This window comes from Ranitomeya variabilis, chromosome 6 (genome assembly GCF_051348905.1).
Source record: "Ranitomeya variabilis isolate aRanVar5 chromosome 6, aRanVar5.hap1, whole genome shotgun sequence".
NCBI classification, from domain to species: Eukaryota; Metazoa; Chordata; class Amphibia; order Anura; family Dendrobatidae; genus Ranitomeya; species Ranitomeya variabilis.
This window is the reverse complement of record NC_135237.1, coordinates 568,386,222-568,409,054: the sequence shown is the minus strand read 5'-3', so window position 1 is coordinate 568,409,054 and position 22,833 is coordinate 568,386,222.

The following is a 22,833-nucleotide window of genomic DNA, read 5'->3' as shown; positions in this document are numbered from 1 at the left end:
CTGCTCCTATGTACAAGAATATAGCTACTATAATACTGCCCCCTATATACAAGAATATAACTACTATAATACTGCCCGTATGTACAAGAATATAACTACTATAATACTGCTCCTATGTACAAGAATATATCTACTATAATACTGCTCCTATATACAAGAATATAACTACTATAATACTGCCCCTATGTACAAGAATATAACTACTATAATACTGCCCCTATGTAAAAGAATATAACTACTATAATACTGCTCCTATGTACAAGAATGTAACTACTATAATACTGCTCCTATGTACAAGAATATAACTACTATAATACTGCTCCTGTGTACAAGAATATAACTACTATAATACTGCCCCTATGTACAAGAATATAACTACTATAATACTGCTCCTATATACAAGAATATAACTACTATAATACTGCCCCTATGTACAAGAATATAACTACTATAATACTGCCCCTATGTACAAGAATATAACTACTATAATACTGCTCCTATGTACAAGAATGTAACTACTATAATACTGCTCCTATGTACAAGAATATAACTACTATAATACTGCCCCCTATGTACAAGAATATAACTACTGTAATACTGCTCCTATGTACAAGAATATAACTACTATAATACTGCTCCTATATACAAGAATATAACTACTATAATACTGCCCCTATGTACAAGAATATAACTACTATAATACTGCTCCTATAAACAAGAATATAACTACTATAATACTGCCTTATGTACAAGAATATAACTACTATAATACTGCCCCTATGTACAAGAATATAACTACTATAATACTGCCCCTATGTACAAGAATATAACTACTATAATACTGCTCCTATGTACAAGAATGTAACTACTATAATACTGCTCCTATGTACAAGAATATAACTACTATAATACTGCTCCTGTGTACAAGAAAATAACTACTATAATACTGCCCCCTATGTACAAGAATAAAACTACTGTAATACTGCTCCTATGTACAAGAATATAACTACTATAATACTGCTCCTATATACAAGAATGTAACTACTATAATACTGCCCCTATGTACAAGAATATAACTACTATAATACTGCTCCTATATACAAGAATATAACTACTATAATACTGCCTTATGTACAAGAATATAACTACTATAATACTGCCCCTATGTACAAGAATATAACTACTATAATACTGCCCCTATGTACAAGAATATAACTACTATAATACTGCCCCTATGTACAAGAATATAACTACTATAATACTGCCCCTATGTACAAGAATATAACTACTATAATACTGCCCCTATGTACAAGAATATAACTACTATAATACTGCCTTATGTACAAGAATATAACTACTATAATATTGCCCCTATGTACAAGAATATAACTACTATAATACTGCTCCTATGTACAAGAATATAACTACTATAATACTGCCCCCTATATACAAGAATATAACTACTATAATACTGCCCCTATGTACAAGAATATAACTACTAAAATACTGCCCCTATGTACAAGAATATAACTACTATAATACTGCTCCTATGTACAAGAATATAACTACTATAATACTGCTCCTATATACAAGAATATAACTACTATAATACTGCCCCTATGTACAAGAATATAACTACTATAACACTGCTCCTATGTACAAGAATATAACTACTATAACACTGGTCCTATGTACAAGAATATAACTACTATAATACTGCCCCTATATACAAGAATATAACTACTATAATACTGCCCCTATGTACAAGAATATAACTACTATAATACTGCTCCTGTGTACAAGAATATAACTACTATAATACTGCCCCCTATATACAAGAATATAACTACTATAATACTGCTCTTATGTACAAGAATATAACTACTATAATACTGCCCCCTATATACAAGAATATAACTACTATAATACTGCCCCTATGTACAAGAATATAACTACTATAATACTGCTCCTGTGTACAAGAATATAACTACTATAATACTGCCCCCTATATACAAGAATATAACTACTATAATACTGCTCCTATGTACAAGAATATAACTACTATAATACTGCCCCCTATATACAAGAATATAACTACTATAATACTGCCCCTATGTACAAGAATATAACTACTATATTACTGCCCCTATGTAAAAGAATATAACTACTATAATACTGCTCCTATGTACAAGAAAAAAACTACTATAATACTGCTCCTATATACAAGAATATAACTACTATAATACTGCCCCTATGTACAAGAATATAACTACTATAATACTGCCCCTATGTACAAGAATATAACTACTATAATACTGCTCCTGTGCACAAGAATATAACTACTATAATACTGCCCCCTATGTACAAGAATATATCTACTATAATACTGCTCCTATGTACAAGAATATAACTACTATAATACTGCTCCTATATACAAGAATATAACTACTATAATACTGCCCCTATGTACAAGAATATAACTACTATAATACTGCCCCTATAAACAATATAACTACTATAATACTGCCTTATGTACAAGAATATAACTACTATAATACTGCCCCTATGTACAAGAATATAATTACTATAATACTGCCCCTATGTACAAGAATATAACTACTATAATACTGCTCCTATGTACAAGAATGTAACTACTATAATACTGCTCCTATGTACAAGAATATAACTACTATAATACTGCTCCTGTGTACAAGAATATAACTACTATAATACTGCCCCCTATGTACAAGAATATAACTACTGTAATACTGCTCCTATGTACAAGAATATAACTACTATAATACTGCTCCTATATACAAGAATATAACTACTATAATACTGCCCCTATGTACAAGAATATAACTACTATAATACTGCTCCTATATACAAGAATATAACTACTATAATACTGCCTTATGTAGAAGAATATAACTACTATAATACTGCCCCTATGTACAAGAATATAACTACTATAATACTGCCCCTATGTACAAGAATATAACTACTATAATACTGCCCCTATGTACAAGAATATAACTACTATAATACTGCCCCTATGTACAAGAATATAACTACTATAATACTGCCCCTATGTACAAGAATATAACTACTATAATACTGCCTTATGTACAAGAATATAACTACTATAATATTGCCCCTATGTACAAGAATATAACTACTATAATACCGCTCCTATGTACAAGAATATAACTACTATAATACTGCCCCCTATATACAAGAATATAACTACTATAATACTGCCCCTATGTACAAGAATATAACTACTATAATACTGCCCCTATGTACAAGAATATAACTACTATAATACTGCTCCTATGTACAAGAATATAACTACTATAATACTGCTCCTATATACAAGAATATAACTACTATAATACTGCCCCTATGTACAAAAATATAACTACTATAATACTGCTCCTATGTACAAGAATATAACTACTATAATACTGCTCCTATATACAAGAATATAACTACTATAATACTGCCCCTATGTACAAGAATATAACTACTATAATACTGCTCCTGTGTACAAGAATATAACTACTATAATACTGCCCCCTATATACAAGAATATAACTACTATAATACTGCTCTTATGTACAAGAATATAACTACTATAATACTGCCCCCTATATACAAGAATATAACTACTATAATACTGCCCCTATGTACAAGAATATAACTACTATAATACTGCTCCTGTGTACAAGAATATAACTACTATAATACTGCACCCTATATACAAGAATATAACTACTATAATACTGCTCCTATGTACAAGAATATAACTACTATACTACTGCCCCCTATATACAAGAATATAACTACTATAATACTGCCCCTATGTACAAGAATATAACTACTATAATACTGCTCCTGTGTACAAGAATATAACTACTATAATACTGCCCCTATGTACAAGAATATAACTACTATAATACTGCTCCTATGTACAAGAATATAACTACTATAATACTGCTCCTATATACAAGAATATAACTACTATAATACTGCCCCTATGTACAAGAAAATAACTACTATAATACTGCCCCTATGTACAAGAATATAACTACTATAATGCTGCTCCTATGTACAAGAATGTAACTACTATAATACTGCTCCTATGTACAAGAATATAACTACTATAATACTGCCCCTATGTACAAGAATATAACTACTATAATACTGCTCCTATGTACAAGAATGTAACTACTATAATACTGCTCCTATGTACAAGAATATAACTACTATAATACTGCTCCTGTGTACAAGAATATAACTACTATAATACTGCTCCTATGTACAAGAATATAACTACTATATTACTGCCCCTATGTACAAGAATATAACTACTGTAATACTGCTCCTGTTGTGAATTTGCTTTTTGCTCCCTCTAGTGGTTACTAGTTTTTTGACTCTGGTTTTTCTGTCATTCCTTTTATCCGCACCTGGGTCGTTAGTTAGGGGTGTTGCTATATAAGCTCCCTGGACCTTCAGTTCAATGCCTGGCAACGTAGTTATCAGAGCTAGTCTGCTGTGCTCTTGTCTACTGATCCTGGTTCCAGTTATATCAGCTAAGTCTGCCTTTTGCTTTTTGCTATTTGTTTTGGTTTTGTATTTTTGTCCAGCTTGTTCCAAATCTATATCCTGACCTTTGCTGGAAGCTCTAGGGGGGCTTGGGTTCTCCCCCCGGACCGTTAGACGGTTCGGGGGTTCTTGAATTTCCAGTGTGGATTTTAATAGGGTTTTTGTTGACCATATAAGTTACCTTTCTTTATTCTGCTATCAGTAAGCGGGCCTCTCTGTGCTAAACCTGGTTCATTTCTGTGTTTGTCATTTCCTCTTACCTCACCGTCATTATTTGTGGGGGGCTTCTATCCAGCTTTGGGGTCCCCTTCTCTGGAGGCAAGAAAGGTCTTTGTTTTCCTCTACTAGGGGTAGCTAGATTCTCCGGCTGGCGCGTGTCATCTAGAATCAACGTAGGAATGATCCCCGGCTACTTCTAGTGTTGGCGTTAGGAGTAGATATATGGTCAACCCAGTTACCACTGCCCTATGAGCTGGATTTTTGTATTCTGCAGATTTCCACGTTCCTCTGAGACCCTCGCCATTGGGGTCATAACAGTTTGCCAGGCCAGTATTAAATGTTTAATGCATTGCAGAAGAGGGATTATAAGAAAGAAGATTCTGAGTTTTTTTTTTTTCTTCTTCCCCTTTACCTCAGAGTGGCTATGCTTGCTGCAGACATGAATGTCCAGACCTTGATTACAAGTGTGGACCAGCTGGCTACTCGTGTGCAGGGCATACAAGACTATGTTATCAGAAATCCTAGGTCAGAACCTAAAATACCGATTCCTGAACTGTTTTCCGGAGACAGGTTTAAGTTTAGGAATTTCGTGAATAATTGTAAATTGTTTTTGTCCCTGAGACCCTGTTCATCTGGAGATTCTGCTCAGCAAGTAAAAATTGTTATTTCGTTCTTACGGGGCGACCCTCAGGATTGGGCTTTTTCGCTGGCGCCAGGAGATCCGGCATTGGCTGATCTTGATGCGTTTTTTCTGGCGCTCGGTTTACTTTATGAGGAACCCAATCTTGAGATTCAGGCAGAAAAAGCCTTGCTGGCTATGTCTCAGGGGCAGGACGAGGCTGAAGTGTATTGCCAAAAATTTCGGAAATGGTCCGTGCTGACACATTGGAACGAGTGTGCACTGGCCGCTAATTTTAGAAATGGCCTTTCTGAAGCCATTAAGAATGTTATGGTGGGTTTTCCCATTCCCACAGGTCTGAATGATACTATGGCACTGGCTATTCAAATTGACCGGCGGTTGCGGGAGCGCAAAACCGCAAATTCCCTCATGGTGTTGTCTGAACAGACACCTAATTCGGTGCAATGTGATAGAAAAACCGCAAATTCCCTCATGGTGTTGTCTGAACAGACACCTGATTTAATGCAATGTGATAGAATCCTGACTAGAAATGAGCGGAAAATTCATAGACGCCAGAATGGCTTGTGCTACTACTGTGGTGATTCTACACATATTATCTCAGCATGCTCTAAACGTATAGCTAAGGTTGTTAGTCCTGTCACCGTTGGTAATTTGCAACCTAAATTTATTCTGTCTGTAACTTTGATTTGCTCACTGTCATCTTATCCTGTCATGGCGTTTGTAGATTCAGGTGCTGCCCTGAGTCTCATGGATCTCTCATTTGCTAAGCGCTGTGGTTTTACTCTTGAACCATTAGAAAATCCTATTCCTCTTAGGGGTATTGATGCTACACCATTGGCAGCAAATAAACCGCAGTATTGGACACAGGTGACCATGTGCATGACTCCTGAACACCGCGAGGTGATACGTTTCCTGGTTTTACATAAAATGCATGATTTGGTTGTTTTAGGGCTGCCATGGTTACAGACCCATAATCCAGTCCTGGACTGGAAGGCTATGTCAGTCTCAAGTTGGGGCTGTCGTGGTATTCATGGGGATTCCCTGCCTGTGTCTATTGCTTCTTCTACGCCTTCGGAAGTTCCGGAGTATTTGTCTGATTATCAGGATGTCTTCAGTGAGTCTGAGTCCAGTGCACTGCCTCCTCATAGGGACTGTGACTGTGCTATAGATTTGATCCCAGGCAGTAAATTTCCTAAGGGAAGACTGTTTAATCTGTCGGTACCTGAACATACCGCTATGCGTTCATATATCAAGGAGTCTCTGGAGAAAGGACATATTCGTCCGTCTTCTTCCCCTCTTGGTGCGGGATTCTTTTTTGTGGCAAAAAAGGACGGATCTTTGAGACCTTGTATTGATTATCGACTTTTAAATAAGATCACTGTCAAATTTCAGTATCCTTTACCGCTGTTGTCTGACTTGTTTGCCCGGATTAAGGGTGCCAAGTGGTTCACCAAGATAGACCTTCGTGGTGCGTACAACCTTGTGCGCATTAAGCAAGGTGATGAATGGAAAACCGCATTCAATACGCCCGAAGGTCATTTTGAGTACTTGGTGATGCCTTTTGGGCTCTCCAATGCGCCTTCAGTTTTTCAGTCCTTTATGCATGACATTTTCCGGAGGTATCTGGATAAATTTTTGATTGTTTATCTGGATGATATTTTGGTTTTTTCTGACAATTGGGATTCGCATGTGGAGCAGGTCAGGTTGGTCTTTAAAATTTTGCGTGAAAATTCTTTGTTTGTCAAGGGCTCAAAGTGTCTCTTCGGTGTGCAGAAGGTTCCCTTTTTGGGGTTCATTTTTTCCCCTTCTTCTGTGGAGATGGACCCAGTCAAGGTCCGAGCTATTCTTGATTGGACTCAGCCCTCGTCAGTTAAGAGTCTTCAGAAGTTCTTGGGCTTCGCTAACTTCTACCGTCGTTTTATCGCTAATTTTTCTAGCATTGTGAAACCTTTGACGGATATGACCAAGAAGGGCTCCGATGTAGCTAACTGGGCTCCTGCTGCCGTGGAGGCTTTCCAGGAGTTGAAACGCCGGTTTACTTCGGCGCCTGTTTTGTGCCAGCCTGACGTCTCACTTCCCTTTCAGGTTGAGGTGGATGCTTCGGAGATTGGGGCAGGGGCCGTTTTGTCGCAGAGAGGCCCTGGTTGCTCTGTTATGAAACCTTGTGCCTTTTTCTCTAGGAAGTTTTCGCCTGCCGAGCGAAATTATGATGTGGGCAATCGGGAGTTGTTGGCCATGAAATGGGCATTTGAGGAGTGGCGTCATTGGCTCGAGGGTGCTAAGCATCGTGTGGTGGTCTTGACTGATCACAAAAATCTGATGTATCTCGAGTCTGCTAAACGCCTTAATCCGAGACAGGCCCGCTGGTCATTGTTTTTCTCCCGCTTTGATTTTGTTGTCTCGTATTTACCAGGTTCAAAGAATGTGAAGGCCGATGCTCTTTCTAGGAGCTTTGTGCCTGATGCTCCTGGAGTCGCTGATCCTGTTGGTATTCTTAAAGATGGAGTTATCTTGTCAGCTATTTCTCCGGATCTGCGACGTGTGTTGCAGAGATTTCAGGCTGATAGGCCTGAGTCTTGTCCACCTGACAGACTGTTTGTCCCGGATAAGTGGACCAGCAGAGTCATTTCCGAGGTTCATTCCTCGGTGTTGGCAGGTCACCCGGGAATTTTTGGCACCAGAGATCTGGTGGCCAGGTCCTTTTGGTGGCCTTCCTTGTCAAGGGATGTGCGGTCATTTGTGCAGTCCTGTGGGACTTGTGCTCGAGCTAAGCCTTGCTGTTCTCGTGCCAGCGGTTTGCTCTTGCCCTTGCCTGTCCCGAAGAGACCTTGGACACATATCTCCATGGATTTCATTTCTGATCTTCCGCTATCTCAGGGCATGTCCGTTATCTGGGTGATATGTGATCGCTTCTCCAAGATGGTCCATTTGGTTCCTTTGCCTAAGCTGCCTTCCTCTTCCGATCTGGTTCCTGTGTTTTTCCAGAACGTGGTTCGTTTGCACGGCATCCCTGAGAATATTGTGTCAGACAGAGGATCCCAGTTCGTTTCCAGGTTCTGGCGATCCTTTTGTAGTAGGATGGGCATTGATTTGTCGTTTTCGTCTGCTTTCCATCCTCAGACTAATGGACAGACGGAGCGAACCAATCAGACTTTGGAGGCTTATTTGAGGTGTTTTGTCTCTGCTGATCAGGACGATTGGGTGACATTCTTGCCGTTGGCTGAGTTTGCCCTTAATAATCGGGCTAGTTCCGCCACCTTGGTTTCGCCTTTTTTCTGCAACTCTGGTTTCCATCCTCGCTTTTCTTCGGGTCATGTGGAGCCTTCTGACTGTCCTGGGGTGGATTCTGTGGTGGATAGGTTGCAGCAGATCTGGAATCATGTGGTGGACAACTTGAAGTTGTCACAGGAGAAGGCTCAGCGCTTTGCCAACCGCCGCCGCGGTGTGGGTCCCCGACTACGCGTTGGGGATTTGGTATGGCTTTCTTCCCGCTTTGTTCCTATGAAGGTCTCCTCTCCCAAATTTAAACCTCGTTTTATTGGGCCTTACAAGATATTGGAAATCCTTAATCCTGTATCTTTTCGTCTGGATCTTCCTGTGTCGTTTGCTATTCACAATGTATTTCATAGGTCCTTGTTGCGGCGGTACATTGTGCCTGTAGTTCCTTCTGCTGAGCCTCCTGCTCCGGTGTTGGTTGAGGGCGAGTTGGAGTACGTGGTGGAGAAGATCTTGGATTCTCGCCTCTCCAGGCGGAGGCTTCAGTACCTGGTCAAGTGGAAGGGCTATGGTCAGGAGGATAATTCCTGGGTGGTCGCCTCTGATGTTCATGCGGCCGATTTGGTTCGTGCCTTTCATGCCGCTCATCCTGATCGCCCTGGTGGTCGTGGTGAGGGTTCGGTGACCCCTCACTAAGGGGGGGGTACTGTTGTGAATTTGCTTTTTGCTCCCTCTAGTGGTTACTAGTTTTTTGACTCTGGTTTTTCTGTCATTCCTTTTATCCGCACCTGGGTCGTTACTTAGGGGTGTTGCTATATAAGCTCCCTGGACCTTCAGTTCAATGCCTGGCAACGTAGTTATCAGAGCTAGTCTGCTGTGCTCTTGTCTACTGATCCTGGTTCCAGTTATATCAGCTAAGTCTGCCTTTTGCTTTTTGCTATTTGTTTTGGTTTTGTATTTTTGTCCAGCTTGTTCCAAATCTATATCCTGACCTTTGCTGGAAGCTCTAGGGGGGCTGGTGTTCTCCCCCCGGACCGTTAGACGGTTCGGGGGTTCTTGAATTTCCAGTGTGGATTTTAATAGGGTTTTTGTTGACCATATAAGTTACCTTTCTTTATTCTGCTATCAGTAAGCGGGCCTCTCTGTGCTAAACCTGGTTCATTTCTGTGTTTGTCATTTCCTCTTACCTCACCGTCATTATTTGTGGGGGGCTTCTATCCAGCTTTGGGGTCCCCTTCTCTGGAGGCAAGAAAGGTCTTTGTTTTCCTCTACTAGGGGTAGCTAGATTCTCCGGCTGGCGCGTGTCATCTAGAATCAACGTAGGAATGATCCCCGGCTACTTCTAGTGTTGGCGTTAGGAGTAGATATATGGTCAACCCAGTTACCACTGCCCTATGAGCTGGATTTTTGTATTCTGCAGATTTCCACGTTCCTCTGAGACCCTCGCCATTGGGGTCATAACATGCTCCTATGTACAAGAATATAACTACTATAATACTGCTCCTATATACAAGAATATAACTACTATAATACTGCCCCTATGTGCAAGAATATAACTACTATAATACTGCTCCTATATACAAGAATATAACTACTATAATACTGCCTTATGTACAAGAATATAACTACTATAATACTGCCCCTATGTACAAGAATATAACTACTATAATACTGCCCCTATGTACAAGAATATAACTACTATAATACTGCCCCTATGTACAAGAATATAACTACTATAATACTGCCCCTATGTACAAGAATATAACTACTATAATACTGCCCCTATGTACAAGAATATAACTACTATAATACTGCCTTATGTACAAGAATATAACTACTATAATACTGCCCCTATGTGCAAGAATATAACTACTATAATACTGCTCCTATGTACAAGAATATAACTACTATAATACTGTCCTTTATGCACAAGAATATAACTACTATAATACTGCCCCTATGTACAAGAATATAACTACTATAATACTGCCCCTATGTACAAGAATATAACTACTATAATACTACTCCTATATACAAGAATATAACTACTATAATACTGCTCCTATATACAAGAATATAACTACTATAATACTGCCCCCTATATACAAGAATATAACTACTATAATACTGCCCCTATGTACAAGAATATAACTACTATAATACTGCTCCTGTGTACAAGAATATAACTACTATAATACTGCTCCTATGTACAAGAATATAACTACTATAATACTGTCCTTTATGCACAAGAATATAACTACTATAATACTGCCCCTATGTACAAGAATATAACTACTATAATACTGCCCCTATGTACAAGAATATAACTACTATAATACTACTCCTATATACAAGAATATAACTACTATAATACTGCTCCTATGTACAAGAATATAACTACTATAATACTGCTCCCTATATACAAGAATATAACTACTATAATACTGCTCCTGTGTACAAGAATATAACTACTAAAATACTGCTCCTATGTACAAGAATATAACTACTATAATACTGCCCCTATGTACAAGAATTTAACTACTATAATACTGCCCCTATGTACTAGAATATAACTACTATAATACTGCTCCTATATACAAGCATATAACTACTATAATACTGCCCCTATGTACAAGAATATAACTACTATAATACTGCTCCTATAAACAAGAATATAACTACTATAATACTGCCTTATGTACAAGAATATAACTACTATAATACTGCCCCTATGTACAAGAATATAACTACTATAATACTGCCCCTATGTACAAGAATATAACTACTATAATACTGCTCCTATGTACAAGAATGTAACTACTATAATACTGCTCCTATGTACAAGAATATAACTACTATAATACTGCTCCTGTGTACAAGAATATAACTACTATAATACTGCCCCCTATGTACAAGAATAAAACTACTGTAATACTGCTCCTATGTACAGGAATATAACTACTATAATACTGCTCCTATATACAAGAATGTAACTACTATAATACTGCCCCTATGTACAAGAATATAACTACTATAATACTGCTCCTATATACAAGAATATAACTACTATAATACTGCCTTATGTACAAGAATATAACTACTGTAATACTGCCCCTATGTACAAGAATATAACTACTGTAATACTGCCCCTATGTACAAGAATATAACTACTATAATACTGCCCCTATGTACAAGAATATAACTACTATAATACTGCCCCTATGTACAAGAATATAACTACTATAATACTGCCCCCATGTACAAGAATATAACTACTATAATACTGCCTTATGTACAAGAATATAACTACTATAATATTGCCCCTATGTACAAGAATATAACTACTATAATACTGCTCCTATGTACAAGAATATAACTACTATAATACTGCCCCCTATATACAAGAATATAACTACTATAATACTGCCCCTATGTACAAGAATATAACTACTACAATACTGCCCCTATGTACAAGAATATAACTACTATAATACTGCTCCTATGTACAAGAATATAACTACTATAATACTGCTCCTATATACAGGAATATAACTACTATAATACTGCCCCTATGTACAAGAATATAACTACTATAACACTGCTCCTATGTACAAGAATATAACTACTATAATACTGCTCCTATGTACAAGAATATAACTACTATAATACTGCCCCTATATACAAGAATATAACTACTATAATACTGCCCCTATGTACAAGAATATAACTACTATAATACTGCTCCTGTGTACAAGAATATAACTACTATAATACTGCCCCCTATATACAAGAATATAACTACTATAATACTGCTCTTATGTACAAGAATATAACTACTATAATACTGCCCCCTATATACAAGAATATAACTACTATAATACTGCCCCTATGTACAAGAATATAACTACTATAATACTGCTCCTATGTACAAGAATATAACTACTATAATACTGACCCTATATACAAGAATATAACTACTATAATACTGCCCCTATGTACAAGAATATAACTACTATAATACTGCTCCTGTGTACAAGAATATAACTACTATAATACTGCCCCCTATATACAAGAATATAACTACTATAATACTGCTCTTATGTACAAGAATATAACTACTATAATACTGCCCCCTATATACAAGAATATAACTACTATAATACTGCCCCTATGTACAAGAATATAACTACTATAATACTGCTCCTGTGTACAAGAATATAACTACTATAATACTGCACCCTATATACAAGAATATAACTACTATAATACTGCTCCTATGTACAAGAATATAACTACTATACTACTGCCCCCTATATACAAGAATATAACTACTATAATACTGCCCCTATGTACAAGAATATAACTACTATAATACTGCTCCTGTGTACAAGAATATAACTACTATAATACTGCCCCTATGTACAAGAATATAACTACTATAATACTGCTCCTATGTGCAAGAATATAACTACTATAATACTGCTCCTATATATAAGAATATAACTACTATAATACTGCCCCTATGTACAAGAATATAACTACTATAATACTGCCCCTATGTACAAGAATATAACTACTATAATGCTGCTCCTATGTACAAGAATGTAACTACTATAATACTGCTCCTATGTACAAGAATATAACTACTATAATACTGCCCCTATATACAAGAATATAACTACTATAATACTGCCCCTATGTACAAGAATATAACTACTATAATACTGCTCCTGTGTACAAGAATATAACTACTATAATACTGCCCCCTATATACAAGAATATAACTACTATAATACTGCTCTTATGTACAAGAATATAACTACTATAATACTGCCCCCTATATACAAGAATATAACTACTATAATACTGCCCCTATGTACAAGAATATAACTACTATAATACTGCTCCTGTGTACAAGAATATAACTACTATAATACTGCACCCTATATACAAGAATATAACTACTATAATACTGCTCCTATGTACAAGAATATAACTACTATAATACTGCTCCAATATACAAGAATATAACTACTATAATACTGCCCCTATGTACAAGAATATAACTACTATAATACTGCCCCTATGTACAAGAATATAACTACTATAATGCTGCTCCTATGTACAAGAATGTAACTACTATAATACTGCTCCTATGTACAAGAATATAACTACTATAATACTGCCCCTATGTACAAGAATATAACTACTATAATACTGCTCCTATGTACAAGAATGTAACTACTATAATACTGCTCCTATGTACAAGAATATAACTACTATAATACTGCTCCTGTGTACAAGAATATAACTACTATAATACTGCCCCCTATGTACAAGAATATAACTACTGTAATACTGCTCCTATGTACAAGAATATAACTACTATAATACTGCTTCTATATACAAGAATATAACTACTATAATACTGCCCCTATGTGCAAGAATATAACTACTATAATACTGCTCCTATATACAAGAATATAACTACTATAATACTGCCTTATGTACAAGAATATAACTACTATAATACTGCCCCTATGTACAAGAATATAACTACTATAATACTGCCCCTATGTACAAGAATATAACTACTATAATACTGCCCCTATGTACAAGAATATAACTACTATAATACTGCCCCTATGTACAAGAATATAACTACTATAATACTGCCCCTATGTACAAGAATATAACTACTATAATACTGCCTTATGTACAAGAATATAACTACTATAATACTGCCCCTATGTACAAGAATATAACTACTATAATACTGCTCCTATGTACAAGAATATAACTACTATAATACTACTCCTATATACAAGAATATAACTACTATAATACTGCCCCCTATATACAAGAATATAACTACTATAATACTGCCCCTATGTACAAGAATATAACTACTATAATACTGCTCCTGTGTACAAGAATATAACTACTATAATACTGCTCCTATGTACAAGAATATAACTACTATAATACTGTCCTTTATGCACAAGAATATAACTACTATAATACTGCCCCTATGTACAAGAATATAACTACTATAATACTGCCCCTATGTACAAGAATATAACTACTATAATACTACTCCTATATACAAGAATATAACTACTATAATACTGCTCCTATGTACAAGAATATAACTACTATAATACTGCTCCCTATATACAAGAATATAACTACTATAATACTGCTCCTGTGTACAAGAATATAACTACTAAAATACTGCTCCTATGTACAAGAATATAACTACTATAATACTGCCCCTATGTACAAGAATTTAACTACTATAATACTGCCCCTATGTACTAGAATATAACTACTATAATACTGCTCCTATATACAAGAATATAACTACTATAATACTGCCCCTATGTACAAGAATATAACTACTATAATACTGCTCCTATAAACAAGAATATAACTACTATAATACTGCCTTATGTACAAGAATATAACTACTATAATACTGCCCCTATGTACAAGAATATAACTACTATAATACTGCCCCTATGTACAAGAATATAACTACTATAATACTGCTCCTATGTACAAGAATGTAACTACTATAATACTGCTCCTATGTACAAGAATATAACTACTATAATACTGCTCCTGTGTACAAGAATATAACTACTATAATACTGCCCCCTATGTACAAGAATAAAACTACTGTAATACTGCTCCTATGTACAAGAATATAACTACTATAATACTGCTCCTATATACAAGAATGTAACTACTATAATACTGCCCCTATGTACAAGAATATAACTACTATAATACTGCTCCTATATACAAGAATATAACTACTATAATACTGCCTTATGTACAAGAATATAACTACTGTAATACTGCCCCTATGTACAAGAATATAACTACTATAATACTGTCCCTATGTACAAGAATATAACTACTATAATACTGCCCCTATGTACAAGAATATAACTACTATAATACTGCCCCTATGTATAAGAATATAACTACTATAATACTGCCCCTATGTACAAGAATATAACTACTATAATACTGCCTTATGTACAAGAATATAACTACTATAATATTGCCCCTTTGTACAAGAATATAACTACTATAAAACTGCTCCTATGTACAAGAATATAACTACTATAATACTGCCCCCTATATACAAGAATATAACTACTATAATACTGCCCCTATGTACAAGAATATAACTACTACAATACTGCCCCTATGTACAAGAATATAACTACTATAATACTGCTCCTATGTACAAGAATATAACTACTATAATACTGCTCCTATATACAAGAATATAACTACTATAATACTGCCCCTATGTACAAGAATATAACTACTATAACACTGCTCCTATGTACAAGAATATAACTACTATAATACTGCTCCTATGTACAAGAATATAACTACTATAATACTGCCCCTATATACAAGAATATAACTACTATAATACTGCCCCTATGTACAAGAATATAACTACTATAATACTGCTCCTGTGTACAAGAATATAACTACTATAATACTGCCCCCTATATACAAGAATATAACTACTATAATACTGCTCTTATGTACAAGAATATAACTACTATAATACTGCCCCCTATATACAAGAATATAGCTACTATAATACTGCCCCTATGTACAAGAATATAACTACTATAATACTGCCCCCTATGTACAAGAATATAACTACTGTAATACTGCTCCTATGTACAAGAATATAACTACTATAATACTGCTCCTATATACAAGAATATAACTACTATAATACTGCCCCTATGTACAAGAATATAACTACTATAATACTGCCCCTATAAACAATATAACTACTATAATACTGCCTTATGTACAAGAATATAACTACTATAATACTGCCCCTATGTACAAGAATATAACTACTATAATACTGCCCCTATGTACAAGAATATAACTACTATAATACTGCTCCTATGTACAAGAATGTAACTACTATAATACTGCTCCTATGTACAAGAATATAACTACTATAATACTGCTCCTGTGTACAAGAATATAACTACTATAATACTGCCCCCTATGTACAAGAATATAACTACTGTAATACTGCTCCTATGTACAAGAATATAACTACTATAATACTGCTCCTATATACAAGAATATAACTACTATAATACTGCCCCTATGTACAAGAATATAACTACTATAATACTGCTCCTATATACAAGAATATAACTACTATAATACTGCTCCTATATACAAGAATATAACTACTATAATACTGCCCCTATGTACAAGAATATAACTACTATAATACTGCCCCTATGTACAAGAATATAACTACTATAATACTGCCCCTATGTACAAGAATATAACTACTATAATACTGCCCCTATGTACAAGAATATAACTACTATAATACTGCCCCTATGTACAAGAATATAACTACTATAATACTGCCTTATGTACAAGAATATAACTACTATAATATTGCCCCTATGTACAAGAATATAACTACTATAATACCGCTCCTATGTACAAGAATATAACTACTATAATACTGCCCCCTATATACAAGAATATAACTACTATAATACTGCCCCTATGTACAAGAATATAACTACTATAATACTGCCCCTATGTACAAGAATATAACTACTATAATACTGCTCCTATGTACAAGAATATAACTACTATAATACTGCTCCTATATACAAGAATATAACTACTATAATACTGCCCCTATGTACAAGAATATAACTACTATAATACTGCTCCTATGTACAAGAATATAACTACTATAATACTGCTCCTATGTACAAGAATATAACTACTATAATACTGCCCCTATATACAAGAATATAACTACTATAATACTGCCCCTATGTACAAGAATATAACTACTATAATACTGCTCCTGTGTACAAGAATATAACTACTATAATACTGCCCCCTATATACAAGAATATAACTACTATAATACTGCTCTTATGTACAAGAATATAACTACTATAATACTGCCCCCTATATACAAGAATGTAACTACTATAATACTGCCCCTATGTACAAGAATATAACTACTATAATACTGCTCCTGTGTACAAGAATATAACTACTATAATACTGCACCCTATATACAAGAATATAACTACTATAATACTGCTCCTATGTACAAGAATATAACTACTATACTACTGCCCCCTATATACAAGAATATAACTACTATAATACTGCTCCTATGTACAAGAATATAACTACTATAATACTGCTCCTGTGTACAAGAATATAACTACTATAATACTGCCCCTATGTACAAGAATATAACTACTATAATACTGCTCCTATGTACAAGAAAATAACTACTATAATACTGCTCCTATATACAAGAATATAACTACTATAATACTGCCCCTATGTACAAGAATATAACTACTATAATACTGCCCCTATGTACAAGAATATAACTACTATAATGCTGCTCCTATGTACAAGAATGTAACTACTATAATACTGCTCCTATGTACAAGAATATAACTACTATAATACTGCCCCTATGTACAAGAATATAACTACTATAATACTGCTCCTATGTACAAGAATGTAACTACTATAATACTGCTCCTATGTACAAGAATATAACTACTATAATACTGCTCCTGTGTACAAGAATATAACTACTATAATACTGCCCCCTATGTACAAGAATATAACTACTGTAATACTGCTCCTATGTACAAGAATATAACTACTATAATACTGCTCCTATATACAAGAATATAACTACTATAATACTGCCCCTATGAGCAAGAATATAACTACTATAATACTGCTCCTATATACAAGAATATAACTACTATAATACTGCCTTATGTACAAGAATATAACTACTATAATACTGCCCCTATGTACAAGAATATAACTACTATAATACTGCCCCTATGTACAAGAATATAACTACTATAATACTGCCCCTATGTACAAGAATATAACTACTATAATACTGCCCCTATGTACAAGAATATAACTACTATAATACTGCCCCTATGTACAAGAATATAACTACTATAATACTGCCTCATGTACAAGAATATAACTACTATAATACTGCCCCTATGTACAAGAATATAACTACTATAATACTGCTCCTATGTACAAGAATATAACTACTATAATACTGTCCTTTATGCACAAGAATATAACTACTATAATACTGCCCCTATGTACAAGAATATAACTACTATAATACTGCCCCTATGTACAAGAATATAACTACTATAATACTACTCCTATATACAAGAATATAACTACTATAATACTGCCCCCTATATACAAGAATATAACTACTATAATACTGCCCCTATGTACAAGAATATAACTACTATAATACTGCTCCTGTGTACAAGAATATAACTACTATAATACTGCTCCTATGTACAAGAATATAACTACTATAATACTGTCCTTTATGCACAAGAATATAACTACTATAATACTGCCCCTATGTACAAGAATTTAACTACTATAATACTGCCCCTATGTACAAGAATATAACTACTATAATACTACTCCTATATACAAGAATATAACTACTATAATACTGCTCCTATGTACAAGAATATAACTACTATAATACTGCTCCCTATATACAAGAATATAACTACTATAATACTGCTCCTGTGTACAAGAATATAACTACTAAAATACTGCCCCTATGTACAAGAATTTAACTACTATAATACTGCCCCTATGTACTAGAATATAACTACTATAATACTGCTCCTATATACAAGAATATAACTACTATAATACTGCCCCTATGTACAAGAATATAACTACTATAATACTGCTCCTATAAACAAGAATATAACTACTATAATACTGCCTTATGTACAAGAATATAACTACTATAATACTGCCCCTATGTACAAGAATATAACTACTATAATACTGCCCCTATGTACAAGAATATAACTACTATAATACTGCTCCTATGTACAAGAATGTAACTACTATAATACTGCTCCTATGTACAAGAATATAACTACTATAATACTGCTCCTGTGTACAAGAATATAACTACTATAATACTGCCCCCTATGTACAAGAATAAAACTACTGTAATACTGCTCCTATGTACAAGAATATAACTACTATAATACTGCTCCTATATACAAGAATGTAACTACTATAATACTGCCCCTATGTACAAGAATATAACTACTATAATACTGCTCCTATGTACAAGAATGTAACTACTATAATACTGCTCCTATGTACAAGAATATAACTACTATAATACTGCTCCTGTGTACAAGAATATAACTACTATAATACTGCCCCCTATGTACAAGAATAAAACTACTGTAATACTGCTCCTATGTACAAGAATATAACTACTATAATACTGCTCCTATATACAAGAATGTAACTACTATAATACTGCCCCCGTGTACAAGAATATAACTACTATAATACTGCTCCTATATACAAGAATATAACTACTATAATACTGCCTTATGTACAAGAATATAACTACTATAATACTGCCCCTATGTACAAGAATATAACTACTATAGTATTGCCCCTATGTACAAGAATATAACTACTATAATACTGCTCCTATGTACAAGAATATAACTACTATAATACTGCCCCCTATATACAAGAATATAACTACTATAATACTGCCCCTATGTACAAGAATATAACTACTACAATACTGCCCCTATGTACAAGAATATAACTACTATAATACTGCTCCTATGTACAAGAATATAACTACTATAATACTGCTCCTATATACAAGAATATAACTACTATAATACTGCCCCTATGTACAAGAATATAACTACTATAACACTGCTCCTATGTACAAGAATATAACTACTATAATACTGCTCCTATGTACAAGAATATAACTACTATAATACTGCCCCTATATACAAGAATATAACTACTATAATACTGCCCCTATGTACAAGAATATAACTACTATAATACTGCTCCTGTGTACAAGAATATAACTACTATAATACTGCCCCCTATATACAAGAATATAACTACTATAATACTGCTCTTATGTACAAGAATATAACTACTATAATACTGCCCCCTATATACAAGAATATAACTACTATAATACTGCCCCTATGTACAAGAATATAACTACTATAATACTGCTCCTGTGTACAAGAATATAACTACTATAATACTGCCCCCTATATACAAGAATATAACTACTATAATACTGCTCCTATGTACAAGAATATAACTACTATAATACTGCCCCCTATATACAAGAATATAACTACTATAATACTGCCCCTATGTACAAGAATATAACTACTATATTACTGCCCCTATGTACAAGAATATAACTACTATAATACTGCTCCTATGTACAAGAAAATAACTACTATAATACTGCTCCTATATACAAGAATATAACTACTATAATACTGCCCCTATGTACAAGAATATAACTACTATAATACTGCTCCTGTGCACAAGAATATAACTACTATAATACTGCCCCCTATGTACAAGAATATAACTACTGTAATACTGCTCCTATGTACAAGAATATAACTACTATAATACTGCTCCTATATACAAGAATATAACTACTATAATACTGCCCCTATGTACAAGAATATAACTACTATAATACTGCCCCTATAAACAATATAACTACTATAATACTGCCTTATGTACAAGAATATAACTACTATAATACTGCCCCTATGTACAAGAATATAACTACTATAATACTGCCCCTATGTACAAGAATATAACTACTATAATACTGCTCCTATGTACAAGAATGTAACTACTATAATACTGCTCCTATGTACAAGAATATAACTACTATAATACTGCTCCTGTGTACAAGAATATAACTACTATAATACTGCCCCCTATGTACAAGAATATAACTACTGTAATACTGCTCCTATGTACAAGAATATAACTACTATAATACTGCTCCTATATACAAGAATATAACTACTATAATACTGCCCCTATGTACAAGAATATAACTACTATAATACTGCTCCTATATACAAGAATATAACTACTATAATACTGCCTTATGTACAAGAATATAACTACTATAATACTGCCCCTATGTACAAGAATATAACTACTATAATACTGCCCCTATGTACAAGAATATAACTACTATAATACTGCCCCTATGTACAAGAATATAACTACTATAATACTGCCCCTATGTACAAGAATATAACTACTATAATACTGCCCCTATGTACAAGAATATAACTACTATAATACTGCCTTATGTACAAGAATATAACTACTATAATATTGCCCCTATGTACAAGAATATAACTACTATAATACTGCTCCTATGTACAAGAATATAACTACTATAATACTGCCCCCTATATACAAGAATATAACTACTATAATACTGCCCCTATGTACAAGAATATAACTACTATAATACTGCCCCTATGTACAAGAATATAACTACTATAATACTGCTCCTATGTACAAGAATATAACTACTATAATACTGCTCCTATATACAAGAATATAACTACTATAATACTGCCCCTATGTACAAGAATATAACTACTATAATACTGCTCCTATGTACAAGAATATAACTACTATAATACTGCTCCTATGTACAAGAATATAACTACTATAATACTGCCCCTATATACAAGAATATAACTACTATAATACTGCCCCTATGTACAAGAATATAACTACTATAATACTGCTCCTGTGTACAAGAATATAACTACTATAATACTGCCCCCTATATACAAGAATATAACTACTATAATACTGCTCTTATGTACAAGAATATAACTACTATAATACTGCCCCCTATATACAAGAATATAACTACTATAATACTGCCCCTATGTACAAGAATATAACTACTATAATACTGCTCCTGTGTACAAGAATATAACTACTATAATACTGCACCCTATATACAAGAATATAACTACTATAATACTGCTCCTATGTACAAGAATATAACTACTATACTACTGCCCCCTATATACAAGAATGTAACTACTATAATACTGCCCCTATGTACAAGAATATAACTACTATAATACTGCTCCTGTGTACAAGAATATAACTACTATAATACTGCCCCTATGTACAAGAATATAACTACT